This window comes from Lutra lutra, chromosome X, assembly GCF_902655055.1.
Source record: "Lutra lutra chromosome X, mLutLut1.2, whole genome shotgun sequence".
Lineage (NCBI taxonomy): Eukaryota > Metazoa > Chordata > Mammalia > Carnivora > Mustelidae > Lutra > Lutra lutra.
The window spans coordinates 12,386,801-12,404,535 of NC_062296.1; the positions used below are offsets into that span (position 1 = coordinate 12,386,801).

Below are 17,735 nucleotides of genomic sequence, written 5' to 3' on the forward strand. Positions count from 1 at the left end.
TGCTTATGTTATTAGTAAGGCTTCCAGTCAACAGTAGGCTGTTAGTAGTTAAGTTTGGGGGGGATTTAAAAGTTACATGTGGATTTTTGACAGCTTGGAGGGGGTTGGTGCCCCAAACCCCATGTAGTTCAAGGGTCAGCTGTATTACTCATTTATTCGAGCATTCTCGTTGTTTTCATTTTGGAGGGGGGATGGGGTGTGTGTGTCCACAATGTTGCAATAAACATGCTTGTGTATAGAAATTTGCTTGTTGTGCCTTTATTTCCAGGGGACATATTCTCAGGACCAGGATTGCCTACATAACGTATATCCCAGGATCTTTCAACATCCACTCAGGAAGAAGCAGTATCACTTTTAAAAATTTTCCTCTGTCTGATGGATGCAACGTGATATCCCATTATTACTTTAGTCTGAGTCTCCTTGACCACTAGCAAACTTGAGCATCTATCTGGTCATAAGTGTGCTTAGCCTTTTGGATTACCAGCCTCCGAATGTGTCTCTTCACATCCTCTGCTGATTTTTTAAAAAAATATTTTATTTATTTATTTATTTGAGAGAGAGTGAGAGAGCACAAGCTGGGGCGGGAGGGTCGGGGGCAGAAGGAGAGGGCACAGCAGACTCTCCGTGAGCAGGGAGCCCAACGTGGGACTCGATCCCAGGATCCTGGGATCATGACCTGAGCCAAAGGCAGACATTTAACTGATTGAGCTACCCAGGCACCCCTCTTTGCTGATTTTTACTTTGGGGCTGTTCGTCCCCTTCTATTTAATTTGCAAGACCTTTCTGTATACTGTAGATGCACCTTCTGTCTGTCCTTTGCATTACAAATAATGTTATAAATCTATCATTTGTCTGCGGACGTTGCTGACAGTTTCTCTTGCCATACAGTTTTAAATTCATACAATATCTACTAGATCCACCTTTTCTTTTCTAGCTTCTGAGTACTCAGTCTTGCCCCCCGTTTTGTCCATGTAGTCTCCAGGAATTTCCTGCAATATTTTCATTAGTTTATATTTCAGTCTTCATCTACAATTTATTTTAATATATGATGAAAGATAGTGTCCGTGCAATGTTATTTTTCCTCTAGAAAGATGTCAGATGTATTATTGTTGATTAAATCACCTTTTTCCTCAATAAATTAAAATGTCATTTTGTAGAACCAGATATCCAGACACATTATAAAGCCACTGAAATCTAATTAAATCAATATACTATTAGCATTGGACCAGACAAATTAGATAAATGGTACAGAAAAGAGAATCGTATACTCGCTGCGTTGAAAGATTCAATTTTCAGAAGAGTCCTCTCTCTCCTTTGAGTCCCCAAAGAAGAACATGGGGAACCTCAAAGGGATTATATAAGGATAAAGGAAACAAGGCACGGGAAGTGCTTAGCACAGTACGTGGCACACTGCACGCCTGTAAGAGGTAAGCCTGCTGTGTTGTCCAATCTCTTGACACCTGTTCTGTCTTGAACACACTCTGTCTGCCTTCGGCAACTCCTTTGAGCTCCTGGAGGGCAGTCACTGTGTCTCAGCTCCCTCAGGACCTAGAATGCCCCTAAGGAATCAACCAGAATTTATCCCCGTAGAAAACAGTCATGTGCTTTGGCAGTTGTCACTTTACCTCCTTTGCAGAATCTGGGCTGACAGAGTCCTCTGTCTTCCGGGACCGACGCCTACCGCTGGCTGCGAGGAGCTGCTCCGGTGGGTCTCTTCTCTACCAGGACGTGCTCATAGTCAGTTGCACTCTTATCAGTGGTCTACACTGGCCAATTCCATGGATATATTTGCCTCTGCTTTGTCTTGCTAATGCTTAGCAGTCCTTGGCACAGTATATACACAGTGAATTATTCTGGGTAACTTTTTCTTTATTTTTATAAAATCCACCGCCTAGTGGGATAGGAATGTATATTTTTATGAGTTATTTTAGAATTACTTTAAAATAGCTTAGGACTTTTAATCATTTATTTTGTCACAAAAATTATTTATTTATTTATTTATTATTATATTATATATATATAATATATATTATTTATTATTATAATTATTTATTTATTTATTAAGTATTTATTTATTTATTTTTTAAGATTTTATTTATTTATTTGACAGAGAGAAATCACAAGAAGGCAGAGAGGTAGGCAGAGAGAGAGGAGGAAGCAGGCTCCCCGCTGAGCAGAAAGCCCGATGTGGGGCTTGAACCCAGGACCTGGGATCATGACCTGAGCCGAAGGCAGCGGCTTAACCCACTGAGCCACCCAGGCGCCCGAAAAGTATTTATTTTATGCCACCTGCTGAAGAAAAAAGACAAAAGAGAACCCCTGTATAAATTAGTTGAAAAAGATTCTTCTTACAAGGAAAAGTAAAATTTTGATTAATTAACATGAACCCTACTAACTAAGCTGTCAGTGAATCAAGTGCTATTCTAAGCTTTGGAGGTGAGGGAAAGTAGAAAACAGCAATATCAAACAGCTGAAGATGACATCAAGAATTCCTTTAAAGAACAGGGATTCTAAGATATAATATAGGACTCCCAGTTAAATCTGAGATACACAATGCAATTTTTCAGTATATAAGTATGTCTGAAATGCTGCACAGAATAATACCTAAACTAAACAATTATTTATTTCTCTAAAATTCACATTTAACTAAGTGCTCTGTATTTTTATTTGCCAAGTCTGTCAACCCTAATAAAAATCTATGTTTTATGGGACACTTGGGGAATCATAACTGTTTCATCGTGGTGTGTCCCAAGTTAACACTCTGAGGACTTTCTGTATTCACAGTTGGTATTCCATAAATGTTTGTTGAACTGATTACATAATGGTGATCACTGATAGTTACTTCTTGGTCACTGAGTTGTTTAATGGCATGAAAAAGAACTGATGTAAACTTCGAAAGAATTCTGACAATAAGGCAGCCACAAAAGGGAGTTTCTGATTAACTCTGTATTAACCAAATAGAAAAAGCTCCCCCATTTGGGAGAGCATCTCATGGTGCTGCTGAAAGGCACTTAAAATTTATCCTGGCTTATATATGTGAGGTTTCTAACTTTTTGGCTTAGGGCTTGAATATCACAACTTCTCTGTGTGGGGGGGGGGGGGGTTGGTTAGAGGCAGGGGGCAGGAGAGGCAAGACAAGAAATGTAAGGCCAATGAATGGAAAACAAAACACTTGAAAACTTTTCTTCCTGCTACATTTCATGGAGAGTTAATGGCTTTTTTAAAGTACTTTCAAAATCAGAATTAGCCAGCTCAGAGTAGCGGGCACAAATATGGCTTCTAGTGTTCTCTTAATGACGGGATCAAACGAAGAAGCTCTTCTACATGCTCTTTATGAAAGAGCAGGAGAACCGATGTGATGTTTAGTTTCTCGGAGGAAACTGAAAAAAAAAATAATCCCATATTACCACAATACAGCATGAGTTCAATGCAAATGGAAAAGACTGGTGGCTTATTAATAGGCTCTCCCTGTAGCAAGCTGGCCTTCCCGGCTTCAGTTTGAAATTGATTATTTTAATACAGAATTCCTGAATGAAAGAGGTTCTTGGCCTTTTCCTGGGCTGTTGAATAATGTATGTGGGAGAAAGCAAATAGCAGCAGAGGGTCTCAGCTGCGGGAACAATGGCGCACACCCAGAGCTGAGGGGGCAGGTTAGTTTATCATCGCCTTGTCAATCCTCCTAGCCTGGGAATCGCGGGGCAGCCTGGAAAGCAGCAGCTGCCCGACGTGTGGTGAACTGACCGGGGCACTTTAAAGAGACGACTCCATTTACCCATCTGAAAACAAGATATTGATTTTCCTCCAGCTCCGGAGAGAAAAGAGCCGTCCTGAAAATATATGGGGACCACCATTTATCCAGGCTCCTCCCCCAACAATCACACCACCCCAACTGTTTTCTTGGCTTCCTCTCCACAAAGTTCCATTTTTTCCTTCTTCACCTGGGGTGAGAAGAAAGCAACCCCCCCTTCCTCCCTTCTGTGAATACATTGCTCAAAGTATTTTTAAGCTGAAACTGGAAAAGTACGTAATGACTGGCATCTGGGGATATAGTTTATGAATTAGAAATCAATTTTTTCCATCCACATGGAAATAACATATTATAGTAAACTTCAGGCTGGCACTTTACAGCTCTCATCTCAAGCTGTGTGCAACTTAAGTCATTAAGACAAAAATTGTAACATCCTAGAACAATAACAACCTTCAACTCCTCAGATGTCCTTATGGTGAAATTTTTCCTTCATACATAAAAGCATAAAAGATCTTAGGACCCAGATCAGATGGGAGTGGGGGTGGATAGGTAGCTACTTTTGTCATAGTAAGCATCTGTAAATACTCCGTACACCTGCAGGAGTTTAAAAGCAATGTGCTAAGAGCATGGGGAGAAATGAGGCAGCCAGAAGACCAAGTTCCCGGGAGGTGACTTGAACTACTCCACGTGCTTCAAAAGACTAGAACTGTGTTACCTGAGGTCAACCCCAATTTCGTTAATGGCTCATATCTTCACGGGTTCAAAACTCCTACTGTGCTGACAAGACTATAGGTGATGGGACGCATCTTTCCCTAGACAGGGAAAAGGCATGGGTAAGTGAGAGATGACCCTCCCGTCCTCACCAAGACTTAGCCAGAGATTAGGTGGGGACTCCCAATCCTGGATTATTTTTTTTTTTCTGAAAAATTCCCTGTCTCGACCATCACCGTGGGAAGCCTCACAGAAATTAGGGAACACCAAGAAAAAGGATTAGGGAGATAGAAGAAAAGGAAAGAGGTAAAACAACTCTGAAAAAGCAAATAGGGAAAACTCAGTCCTAATTGCTGCAAAGGTAGGTCAGCGACGGCAAGTGCTGGCTTTAACCCAGGGTGTTCACCCCACCAGGATCCAGAGAGGCAAGCTGGAACTTGTGAGCTGCCCCAGTTGTGGAGCTCTCTGTTATGCTAAACAAGCACCGGAGGTGGACTGGCCCAACCATCTGCTAGAGACATGCATAAATCGAGGGAAGGTAGAGCAGTACAGCATGTGTATAAGCAAAAGCATGTCATTAAAAAGCAGCAGAAAGCAACCAGAGAACAGAACGCAGTGGGCAGAGATTAGTGTTCCAATTATTATTAATGTTAATAACCACATGCGGGGAACTTCGGGTCTTCTTTATTATTCATCAGAGACGACGCCTCCAACAGTGTGGGGACAGGGAGGGCTAGCGTGGCCACTGGAATTTTTATCATTTATTTGATTGCATGACACCATCCCCACCTGAACATGACCGGGATGGCACAGAGTCCTTGTCCTCTCAAGCGTGGGCTTTTGCCAGCATTAACATTAACCTTTTTTTAATAATGTAGAAACACAGAAATAGAGAAGAAAAAAATCCACACAGACACAATCCCTGTTAACATTGTCATCTATGTTTTTCTGCTGTTCTTTTGCGGATTCTCTTTCCTGCCTTTACTATTTGTACGTGTCACTGTCCTTTCTACTTAACGTATGGGCAGCTTCCGATTACCGGGTGGTCTTTGCAATTTGTTCATTTGAATAGCACATATGTATTTGAGAAGTCTGAGGACACTTTAAAATTAATTTTATGTTTTACAATGACCTACTATGCCTTGACTATTTAGGGACATCCTTATTTCGAAGGCAGGACAGGGAGGTAGGAGGAACTAGCAGAATGGGGAAGGGAATCACTAGCCCAAAGGAAGAGAGCATGTGCCAGAGTCGAGCCATTCTAAGGGCCAGTCTATATTTGGGGCTTCCAACTGGCCGCTCATTTTAATCCTAGCTGTGCTTTGTCTGGACCATAGAGATTTCTTTTAATGTTGCTTTTGAATGACTCTAGATATGGCACATACACTCTAATTTGCCACAAGCCCCACCAGTCTTTATTGCATTGTACTCCTCTGTTTCCTTGCATTTCTATCTCTGCCTGGCACCTGTAGGCATTCACAATTAGAACCCCTGCTGTGATTCTAAGATATCCTGGAATACCTCACTTCCTCACGGAATCCTCTAAACCAGTGGTTCTTAACCATGGGTGATTTTTTTCCTCCCGGGGGACATTGGACAATGTCTAGAGATAATTTTTTAATTGTCATAACTGTAAAGGGGGTTGTTGCACGATTGGCATCTAGTAAGTTGAAGCCAGAGATGCTATAAAACATCCTGCAACGCACAGGGAAGTCCACAGGAAAGTCCCCCACAACAATTACCCCGCCCAACAGGCCAAGAATACTGAGATTGAGAAACTGCTCTAAACCGGGGCTGGGCCTTCCACCGTCGGTCCCTTGAAAAATGCAGATTCTACTGCTTTCCATGCATGAGCTCACTGCACCTCCCAACAATCCTATGAGACAGAGGAAGAAACCAAGGCCCAGAGACATTAAATGACCAGCTCCAAGTCACCCATCTAGTGAGTAGTAAAACTGGAACTTGGAAACTTGAGTTACTGACTCCGGAGATCAAGCTTTTAGCCCAGAGGAGGGCTCAATGTTTACTGAAAGTGCACCCCGAGCTAGAACACTACATTAAGTGTTTTTACCCAAACTATGCCCCTTAATTGTCACAAAATCCCATGGAGTATATATTATCAACCCCATCAAACAGGTGAGGAACCTGAGAATTAGAGAAGCATCAGGATTAGACCTTTATCACCATCGGTTGGACTTCCTAAGTCTACAGATAGTCAAAGCGTGAAACTTCAGTCCCTCATGCTGTCACACCAGAGGTGGGGACATGGAATCGATCAAGCACTGACCTTACACCAGAGAACCTACTTCGAAGTCCTGGCTGTGCCACAGTCTTTTTTTTTTTTTTTTTAAAGATTTTATTTATTTGACAGACAGAGATCACAGGTAGGCAGAGAGGCAGGCAGAGAGAGGAAGGGAAGCAGGCTCCCTGCTGAGCAGAGAGCCCGATGCGGGGCTCGATCCCAGGACCCCGGGATCATGACCCGAGCCGAAGGCAGAGGCTTTAACCCACTGAGCCACCCAGGCGCCCCTGTGCCACAGTCTTAAAGGCTGCCGGACCTCAGTCAAGTCCCTGGAACCAGGGGCCCTACACAAGGCTCAAGGGAAGAAAGAAGCCAGAGCATGGCCCTTGGTTTCCTGTAGTTAGTTTCAATATATTTAGAGGAAGTCCCTCTGCCTGACAGAGCAATGAGGAAATCTGGCCAGTCTAGTAAAAACACTTTCAATCAAAGGGGATGAACCGGAAATATTGAGCGGCTCTATCTCAAAAGGCAGCCATGAGCCCTTAATGGCTTCCAAAATAGAAATATGCACATTAATCCTCTCCTGATTCTTCCTCAATTATCACATCTTGTTACCTTAATTTGAGCATCTTTCAAAGTCAACTCCTTCTACTAACAATGCCTAACAAAGTCCTGATTTTTTTTAAAACGTAAACTGTTGATGATATCTATGTAATCTTATAGTAATACTATCTGGGGGCTTGGGGACATTTTTTCTTGTCCAGTAATGAGAACATCCTCTGTGTCTTTTTACCTACTCTAGCAAGGCTTCTTCAGTCAGTTCGGGCTAATGATAAACTGAATTATAATGAGGTGTCTTTTAGATGAATCAACAGAGTCATTTGTTAGTTTATCATAGCAACTGCCCAAAACTCAAATTTGCAAAGATGAAATATCACTGAAAGGAAAGTATCATGATCTAATATTGAAACCATGAAGTAACTTTACCTAGTAGTTTTCACAATTTCAGTTTCTGGTATGGCCATGTTTGCCTTGAAATTTTAAATTATCCTCCAGTGCCTCAGGGCAACTTGGTACACAACTTGGGAACCACAGGTATACAGTGAAATTTACACGTGTCTTCACATTCAGGCTCTGATGTCCTTATTCTTGTCTCCCATGGGTACATAGTATTAATGTTTCTTGTGTATAATTCCAAAAATTTCTCTGCATAATCAAATGGAAACACAATATACCTAGTGATCTGATCTGTGTTTTTTTTTTTTTGCTTCAAAAATCTTGAAGATCATTTCTTTTTTTATTTTAAAGATTTTATTTATTTGTGAGAGAGAGAGAGAGAGAGAGAGAGCATGAGCACAGGCAGACAGAGCGGTAGGCAGAGGCAGAGGGAGAAGCAGGCTCCCCACTGAGCAAGGAGCCCGATGTGGGACTCGATCCCAGGACGCTGGGATCATGACCTGAGCCGAAGGCAGCCGCTTAACCAACTGAGCCACCCAAGTGTCCCTTGAAGATCATTTCTTAGCAGTACATTTAATTCCTTGTCTTTTTTAATAGTTGCAAGGTAAATGGTAATTCATACAACAAAATTTCTATTGATGTTCTTTCGTCGTTTAGCATGAATAGCAGCATTGTAATGAATATCCTTCTACATTCATCTTTATCCACTTGCAGGATAAATTCTAGAAACAGAATTTCTGTTTAAAATTTCAATTTTAAAATTTTGAGAGATATTAAATTTGTTGTAATTAATTTCAATTAATAGATACAAACACACCCTTAAAAAAGTTAGGAAAGAGAGAGGAAACCTCCAGCTGACATATTAAGAAAGGAGCCAGGTGCAGAGAGGCAGAAAGCAGAGAGGCTACTTAAACAGGAATAGAAAAGACAGATATCGGGGACTAGCAAACAATGTGTCCATGTCAGAGGTTTTTTAACCTCGGGGGTTTTGTGGATAGAATGCAGGGTGCCTGTGTAATTTAGGAGAGGAAAAAATCTAAATCCTTATTTTCACTAACCTCTAAATACAATTTAACATTTCTTTCAAGTATGAATGGAGGCAATAATCCACAGTAGTATTAACACTACTTGTAAATCTGTCACCAAAAGCAATCACACATAGTCTCATTTCACATTACTACTGTTGCAGATACCTTGAAATATATTTTATGTTCATTTTTATATTTTTTAAAAGATTTATTTACTTGAGAGAGAGAGAGAGAGAGCAGGGGAGGGGTAGAGGGAAAGGGAGCGAGAATTTCAAGCAGACTCCATGCTGAGCATAGAGCCCGACACAGGGCTCCATCTAATGACCCTGAGATCATGGCCTGAGAGTCGGTCACTCAACCAACTTAGCCACCCAGGTGCCCTGCCCATCAGTTCTTTTAAATAATGGCAAATATTAGACCCACTGACAGATCTTGTTTTTTAATTCATTAATAAAGAAGTGCACATAATATCATATCCAAAACTTGTTTTTAAAATGTTATGGTAATGTCTGGGTGGCTCAGTCGTTAAGCATCTGCCTTCTGCTCAGGTCATGATCCCAGGGTCCTCAGAGGGAAGCCTGCTTCTCCCTCTCCCACTCCCCCTGCTTGTGTTCCCCTTCTCACCGTCCCTCTGTCAAATAAATAAATAAATAAAATCTCTTATACAAAATAAAATAAAACGTTATGATAACTGTATTCCAATATAATGTGTGATCCTATACATTTTATTTTATGCCATCATATTAGTTATCTGTCACTGCATAACAAAGGACCACAAACTTAGTGGTTTCAAATGACAGGCATTTATGATCTCACAGTTTCTGTAGGTCAAGGGTCATGCCACAGCTTTGCCAGGTCCTCTGCTTCAGGGTCTCACAAAGACTACCATCGAGGTCAGGGCTAGGGCTATGGTTACATCTTGAGGCTCGGCTGGGGACTCATCTGTAAGTTCACATGTTTGTTGACTAAATTCAGTTCTCTGTTGCCCTTTGGACCAAGGGTCTCAGTTTTTTGTTGCTTTATCCCTGTCACTCAGAGCCACCCTCAGTCCCTTGAGGATAACTGACAACCATAGCCTCTTCCACAGAGTGACTGACAACGTAGCTACTCAGTCAAGTCAGCAAGGGAGAGAACCTGCTAACATAACAGAGGTTTAAATCTGTGTAAGATTTCCAGAGTGGTAGAGGGAGGAGTGCAGTACACGGACTCCCTAATAAACAATGATGGAGGTGGGGAAAAAAAACTGTAAAAAAATCATCGAATTGTCCTAAGGGCATAGAACAGAGACAAACCCATTTACAAAAATCTACTAAATCATGGTACGTGACTTTGTGGCATTTGAATCATCCCCTGCTCTGCCCTTTCTCCTCCACCAGCTCCATTTTGGAAGAAATTACTCTGAGAGCGCTATTCCTGGCAGGTGCAGTCAGGAAAATAGGAGCGGCTCTCCCCTCAGCTTTCAGCCTAAGGCCATGGAGTGAGTCTCTCTAGTAAGGGCAGGCCCCAGCTCCTTGTTACAGAAGATATTTTAGGCAAGCACAGCAGAGAAGTCTACAGTCCCTTCCTGCACCCAGCCAGCACTTGTACGACAGAAGCTCTATCCCAGGCACAGCAGGACCAAATATACTAGACCCTGATCTCCCCCACCCCAGTTCCCTGGCAGCGTGTAGGTTCTATGTCGGGAGGAGAACCAAGACGTCTGCTATGCTAGGGAACACTTTGCAACTCGGTCTATGAGGCCAATACTACACAGCTAGAAGAGCCATTAAAGAAAATGCTATCTGTGTGGTACATTTGTTACATTTGAGAAACCAATATTGATACTTAATGATTAAGGAAAGTCATTAGTTTACATTAGGGTTCCTTTTGGTGTTGCACACTTCCATGCATTCTGACAAAAGCTTAATGTCAGGTATCTACCATTATAGTATCGTCCAGAATCATTTTACCATCCTAAAAATCCCCTATGCTCTACCTGTTCATTCTTCCCTCCTCCTGAGCCCACTGATCTTCTTCCTGTCTCTGCAGCTAGCATATTGCTAAGTGAAAGAATCCAGTCTGAAAAAGCTGTAGGGCTCCAGCTATATGACATCTGTCAATTAAAGCTCAATAAAGCTGGAATAAATAATTTAAAAAGACTTATTCAATCAGATTCTCAAGAATGGGGCCAAAGAATCCACATTTTTAATAACCTCATTGTGTGAGTCTTAGGCATATTCACACAGGAACTAGCAGTATATGAGCTCTAGCTCTGGCAACTGACGGATTTGAAATCTAGCTCTGAAACTTTCTAGCTGAGTAACGGTGGACAGGTTACTTAAACCCCCCACCCAAGCGTTCATGCTCTCAGGTGTAAAATGGGAATATCAATACTCCTACCTCACAGACTGGTTTTGATGATTAAATGAGCTATTATATATAAAGCCCTTATCACCATGCCTGGCACTCAGTAAATTGTGGCTATTATCTATAAAGCACAAGTACTGCATCTAGTTTTCCTTTATTTGGCTCCTATAGGTCCCAATAAATGTTGGCTATTATTATCACAGATTTATAAGAGCCACTGTGAGGCAGTGTGATATGTGGTAAAATGAACACGGGAGCTGGAGTTAGATCTGGCTTCAAATTTCAGTTCCTCCTTTCCAGGTTATGCTCATGAACAAGGCACAATTGGCAAGCCTCAGTTTCCTCATCTGTAAGATGGGAATGAAAACGGTACCCATGCCCCAGAGTGGTGAGAAACAAATGAGATAATACATATAAAGGACATGGCAGGGGCACCTGCCCCTGGGTGGTTCAGTGGGTTAAGCCTCTGCCTTCGGCTCTGGTCATGATCTCAGGGTCCTGGGATCAAGCCCCGCATCGGGCTCTCTGCTCAGCAGGGAGCCTGCTTCCCCCTCTCTCTCTGCCTGCCTCTCTGCCTACTTGTGATCTCTCTCTGTGTCAAATAAATATATAAAACCTTAAAAAAAAAAGGACATGGCATCCAGTAAACACCCACTCCCCCTGATCCTTCCCTGTAATAATCAAAATGATCGCCTGCCTAGGAATGTTATAAATACAGCCTGTGAAAAATTCTGCTATAAGTCTAGTTTAATCATTTCTACCCATTTCAGATCAATATTTTGCCATTTATAATTTCCTGTGTGCAAACATGGATCTTTTTACTATATGGTCCTTTCTAACCATGATTCCTGTGTTTGCAAATCTCACCACGAACCTGCTTAGATTATCACTGTGTCTCTCTTTTTCTAATTCATAAAAGCTAAATATGTTTCTACACCAGAGCTTCAGAAGGATCCAGGGTTCCATGAAACAATGACAGCAGATATGTCTACATTGTTAATAAACCAGAAGCTCTAAAGAGATCACATCAGTGTTTAGGAAGTCAGTCTTCTACCTTCTCTTTCACACATTCAGTCAACAGTAAAATGCATTTTGGACATCTCTGATGCTTCAAAAATTGCCAGTTACCAAAGAACATGGCCTTCCCTGACAAGGCAGGCTTAGGTAACATAATCCTTCAACCAGTTCCTCTCAGTCTGGGCAGCAAGATGTTTATGTGAGAGAAACGAGGATGATTGCAAGGCTCAGACATACTTTGGTCCAGACTGTCAAGGTACTGAATGTGTGGGTAGAAGAACAATTATCTCTAGACATTTAGTTTGCCAAGACTAGGGTTCAGTAATGAATTCTTCAGAAAGTGATGCTGGTCAATTAGCATCTACCTAAGGGAGGAGGGGAGATGTGTATTCAAGTCCCCAGAACACAAAGCAATGTCTAGTTAAATGCTACTCGGGTAGTAGAGACCTTACATCTTATGGGAGCTGTGAGGGTTAAGAGGAAGAATGACAGGAGCTGAGAAGCATGTCAGACTCCCCAGGAGCAGATGTATTTTGAAAAAACATTTAAGATACTTATACGTCCTGTAATGCAAATTAAAATCAAATAAAGATCCACAAGACATTCTTGGCTGGGGCCAATATGTGGATAATAGAGTAAGAAAGTATGACTGGGGCCATGAGTTGAAAAAGTCCTAGAAGCCCTGGCAGAGAAGCTAAGCATACAGGCTCGGAACCTGGCAGTCATTCCATGCAGTCAACAGATATTTTTGAGCATATATTATATGCCAGTCACTGTTCTTGGCCCTAAAGAGACAGCAGTGAGCAAGGTAGTTGACACCTACCTTGGGCAAGATAGTTAACCTCTCTACATCTCAGTATTCTCATTCCTAAATCAGGAAAAATATTCATTATTCCTCTCTCATAGGATTGCTGTGAGGATTAAAGGAGGGCAAAGCATATAAGGTGTTTTGCATTGTCTGCTGCAGAGTAGACACCTAATAAATGAAATAATTAGCCTGCTGGGGGGATAAGTGGGTTGTCAGCTCGGCTCTGAAAAATGTATAGGGTTTTGATAGGCAGAGACAAAAAGAAGACGTTCAAATAGAGAGTACAGCATTAATTAATTAAGTCACTCATGCAAAGAAACTTTCTGAGTGTCTATGATATTGGCATTCATAGGCATATTTCACTTACATGAATTCAGCAATACACAGTAGGAGAGAGCTGTTTAAATAGTATGGGCAAATCCTCCCACCATTACACTCAATTAATATATACCCCGGATCAAGTGTGCAATAAGAGGCATGAATCTGTTCTTCAGACCCCTAGTGCAAACAGCTTGCTTTGCTGAGTGTCATCGTTTTATTTAAAGATATATGTTTTTTCATATAGTGTGGCCAACTAGTTAGACTGAGAATCAAAAAGAACAACCCAGCAATTTGTATCCACACTGGAAAAAAAACCCAAAACTGGCCATGATGGATTTTCTGAGAGAAGGATGCCATTCTCCATTGTGGCACCTCCCTGAGGTATCATCAAAAGTAATTCTGACTATGTGATTTTCATTTTACATACTGACTCTGAGACCCATCCCATGTGTAAGGAGTGACTTTTGTGCTAGGCATCGTGCTGGATGCTGGAGCTAGGGTGGTAAATAAAACAGCCATAGCCTCTAGCAAGATACTTACAAAAGAAAAGGTTGCTAAGCTTGAGGTAGGGATGGACAATGAGCAGGCACTTTTGCGTGGCTTACAGGATCCAATTACAGAAAAGTCAGGAGAAATACCGGAAAAGGTAGCTTGGTGTTAGGTGGCTAAAGATGTCAAATATAAAACTAAATGGTTTTGGAGCTCTTGATGTTATTCCTGCTTCAAGTGGATTGAGACATGTTCAAAGCAGTAATTAAGTAGCAGAAGCTGGAGCTTATGACAGCTCTCAAGACAAAAGAAATTTTTTTTTCCTCCCAAGACATCACTAGCGATGACTGATTTCATCTAAATAAATAAATTAAAGGTATAGCTGAAAACCTGTCTCCCACTGTACACAAAAATTAACTCTAAATGGACCAGTGACATAAATATACAAGCTAAAACCATAAAACACTAAGAAGAAAACAAGTATACATTTCATGACCTTGTATTTGGCAGTAGATTTTGACACATGACACTGAAAGCACGAGCAACAAAGAAAAAAAAAATAGATAAATTGGACTTTATTACAACTTAAAACTGTTATGCCTTGGAAAACCCTATCAAGAATGTGAAAATACAGGGACATCTGTGTGGCTCAGTTGGTTAAGTGGCTGCCTTTGGTTCAAGTCATGATCTCAGGGTCCTGGGATCGAGCCCCGCATCAGGCTCCCTGCTCAGTGGAGAGCCTGCTTCTCCCTCTCCCTATGCCTGCTGCTCTGCCTACTTGTGCTTTCTATCTCTCTGTTGAAATAAATTTTAAAAACTTAAAAATAAAGAATGTGAAAAGACAAAGCACAGAAGTGGGAGAGTATATTTGCAAATCACATATCTGATAAGGGTCTAGTAAACAGACTATATAAAGAACTCATACAACTTAACAACCAAAAAGAAAAAAATCCAATTTAAAAATGGGCAAAGGACTTGAATAAACATGTCTATAGAGAAAATATACAAATGGCCAATAAGCACATGAGATGTTTGACGTGCATTAGAGAAATGTCATTAATGAGAAATACAAATCAAATCACAGTGAGATACCACTTCACATCCACCAAGATGTCAATAATGAAAAAGAGAGGGTGCCTGGGTGGCTCAGTTGGTTAAGCGACTGCCTTCAGCTCAAGTCATGATCCTGGAGTCACAGGATCGAGTCCCATATCAGGCTCCCTGCTAGTCAAAAGGTGAAAACAATCTAAATTTCCATCTGCTGATGAACGGAAAAACAACATGTGATATATTAATAAACTGGATTATTATACAGCCATAAAAAGGAATGAAGTTCTAATACATTCTGCAGCATGGACACACCTTGAAAACATTATGTTAAGTGAAAAAGGCCAGACACAAAAGTCATATATGATTACATTTGTACAAAATATCTACAGTAGTCAAATCTACAGCAGATTAGTAGTTCCCAGGTGCTGGGGGAAGTTGAAAGTGATTGCTTAATGGGTACAGGATTTCTGTTTGGGGTGATGAAAATATTTTGGAAGTAGATGGAGATTTTTGGTTGCACAACACTGTGAATTTATTAAATGCCACTGAATTGCACATTTTAAAATGGATAGATAGGGGCGCCTGGGTGGCTCAGTGGGTTAAGGCCTCTGCCTTCAGCTCGGGTCATGATCTCAGGGTCCTGGGATCGAGCCCCACATTGGGCTCTCTGCTCAGCAGGGAGCCTGCTTCCCCCCTCTCTCTCTGCCTGCCTCTCTGCCTCCTTGTGATCTCTGTCTGTCAAATAAATAAGTAAAATCTTTTAAAAAGATAAATAAAATGGATAGATAATTCTGTTTTGTGAATTTTATGTCAATAAAAAATGTATATAGGAAAAGAATGGATGAAAAGATGGGAAAGTTCCGGGGCGCCTGGGTGGCTCAGTGGGTTAAAGCCTCTGCCTTCAGCTCAGGTCATGATCTCGGGGTCCTGGGATCGAGCCCCACATCGGGCTCTCTGCTCAGCAGGGAGCCTGCTTTACCCTCTCTCTCTGCCTGCCTCTCTGCCTGCTTGTGATCTCTCTGTCAAATAAATAAAATCTTTTAAAAAAAAAAAGATGGGAAAGTTCAGAAGAGATTCAGAAGCTATAAAAATAACCAAATGGAAATCCTAGAACTGAGAAATATAATACCTGAATAAAAAATTCATTGGATTTTTAAAAAATTTACAGTAGACTGAAAAATCCACAATCATACCTGGAGATCTAAACTCTCTTCTATTAATAATTGATAAATCAAGAAGACAAATAAATCAGTAAAGATGTATAACATTTGAAAACTCCTATCAACCAACTTTGACCAATGCCAAGATGGAGATAATTCTGGGCCATAAAATGAGTTTCAATATATTTTAAAAAGATTTAAATCATAAAAATTTGTTCTCTACTCACAGTAGAATTAAATTAGACATCAATGTCAACAACATAAATAGAAAGTCTCAAATATTTGGAAATTAGAAATATGATTCTAATAAACCCATGGTTTAAAAAGAAATCACAAGTGAAATTAGAAGATAAATCAAAGTGCATAAACACGATTTATCAAATTTTAGGAGCTGTGGCTAAAGCATTCCTAAGTAGCAATTTTGTAGTTTTAACTTTATATTAGAAAAGACGAAAGGTTTAAAATGAATGGTTGAAGATTCTACTTTAAGAAGCTATAAAAAGAAAAGTAAATTCAAATTAAATAGAAAAAAAGAAAAAGACAAGGAGCAAACCAATAAAATAGAAAAATATGAAACATTAGAGAAAAATCATAAAAGCCAAAAGTAGGGTTGTTTTTACGATTAATGAAATTGATAGAAGCCTAGCTAGAAGTAACCGAGGAAAAAGACTCAAAACACAAATTACAAATTTCAGGAATTATAGAGGTGGCATCACTAAACATGCTATAGATATTTAAAAACTACAAAGGGAATATTATGCATGACTTCATGCTAACAAATTCAACAATTTAGATGAAATGGAAAAATTCTTTGAAAAACAATTTACCAAAACTAAGACTAGAATTTTTAAATAATGCAAATATCAAAATTAATTCAAAACATAAAACCTTCTCACAAGACAGTTCCAAGAGCCAGTAGCTTCACTGGAGAACACTCCAAAAACTTAAGAAAAGTTTAATACCAATCTTGGGCAACTCTTTCAGAAAATACAGGCAAAAACTCCTCCAAACTGATTGTAGGAGGCCAGCATGATCTTGATATCTAAGTCTGACAAAGTAATTAAGAAGAAAGAAAATTACAGACCAAAATCACTCATGAAAATTGATGCAAAAATTTTCAAAGAATTTATTTATTTATTTGAGAGAGAGAGAGAGAGAGATGGAGCAGATAGGAAGGGGGGTAGAGGGAGAGGGAGAAGCAGACTCTGCTGAGCAGGGAGCCCAATGTGGGGCTCAATCCCAGGACCCCAGGATCATGACCTGAGCTGAAGGCAGACATTTAAATGACTGAGCCACACAGGTGTCCCAATTGATGCAAAAATTCTTAACAAAATATTGACAAACCAAATATGACAATTTTATTTATTTTTTTTTAAAGATTTTATTTACTTATTTGAGAGAGAGAGTGAGCTGGAGGAAGCCCAGAGGGAGAGGAACAAGCAGACTCTGTTCTGAGCGTGGAGCCTGGAGCAGGGCTCCAACCCAGGACCATGAGATCATGACCTGAGCGAAAATCAAGAGTCAGGGTCTTTTTTTTTTTTTTAAAGATTTTATTTATTTATTTGACAGAGAGAGATCACAAGCAGGCAGAGAGGCAGGCAGAGAGAGAGGAGGAAGCAGGCTCCCCGCTGAGCAGAGAGCCCGATGCGGGGCTCGATCCCAGGACTCTGAGATCATGACCTGAGCCGAAGGCAGCGGCTTAACCCACTGAGCCACCCAGGCGCCCCTCAAGAGTCAGTCTTAACCCACTAAGCCACTCAGGTGCCCCACAGCAATTTTTAAAAAAATTTTTATTAAAGATTTTATTTATTTATTTAATTCACACAGAGAGAGAGAGACACAGTGAGAGAGGGCACAC

At 40.7% G+C, this 17,735-nt stretch overlaps 1 long non-coding RNA gene across 1 annotated transcript in view; it reads right to left on the minus strand.

The window, feature by feature from the left end:
* Positions 1–3,124: 3,124 nt before the first annotated feature.
* LOC125092203 (uncharacterized) overlaps positions 3,125–17,735 on the minus strand; it is a 296,189-nt gene continuing 281,578 nt past the window's right edge. Inside the window, exon 4 of the long non-coding RNA XR_007124844.1 lies at positions 3,125–3,380. This is a non-coding gene — a long non-coding RNA (uncharacterized LOC125092203). The remainder of the gene's footprint in view (positions 3,381–17,735) is intronic.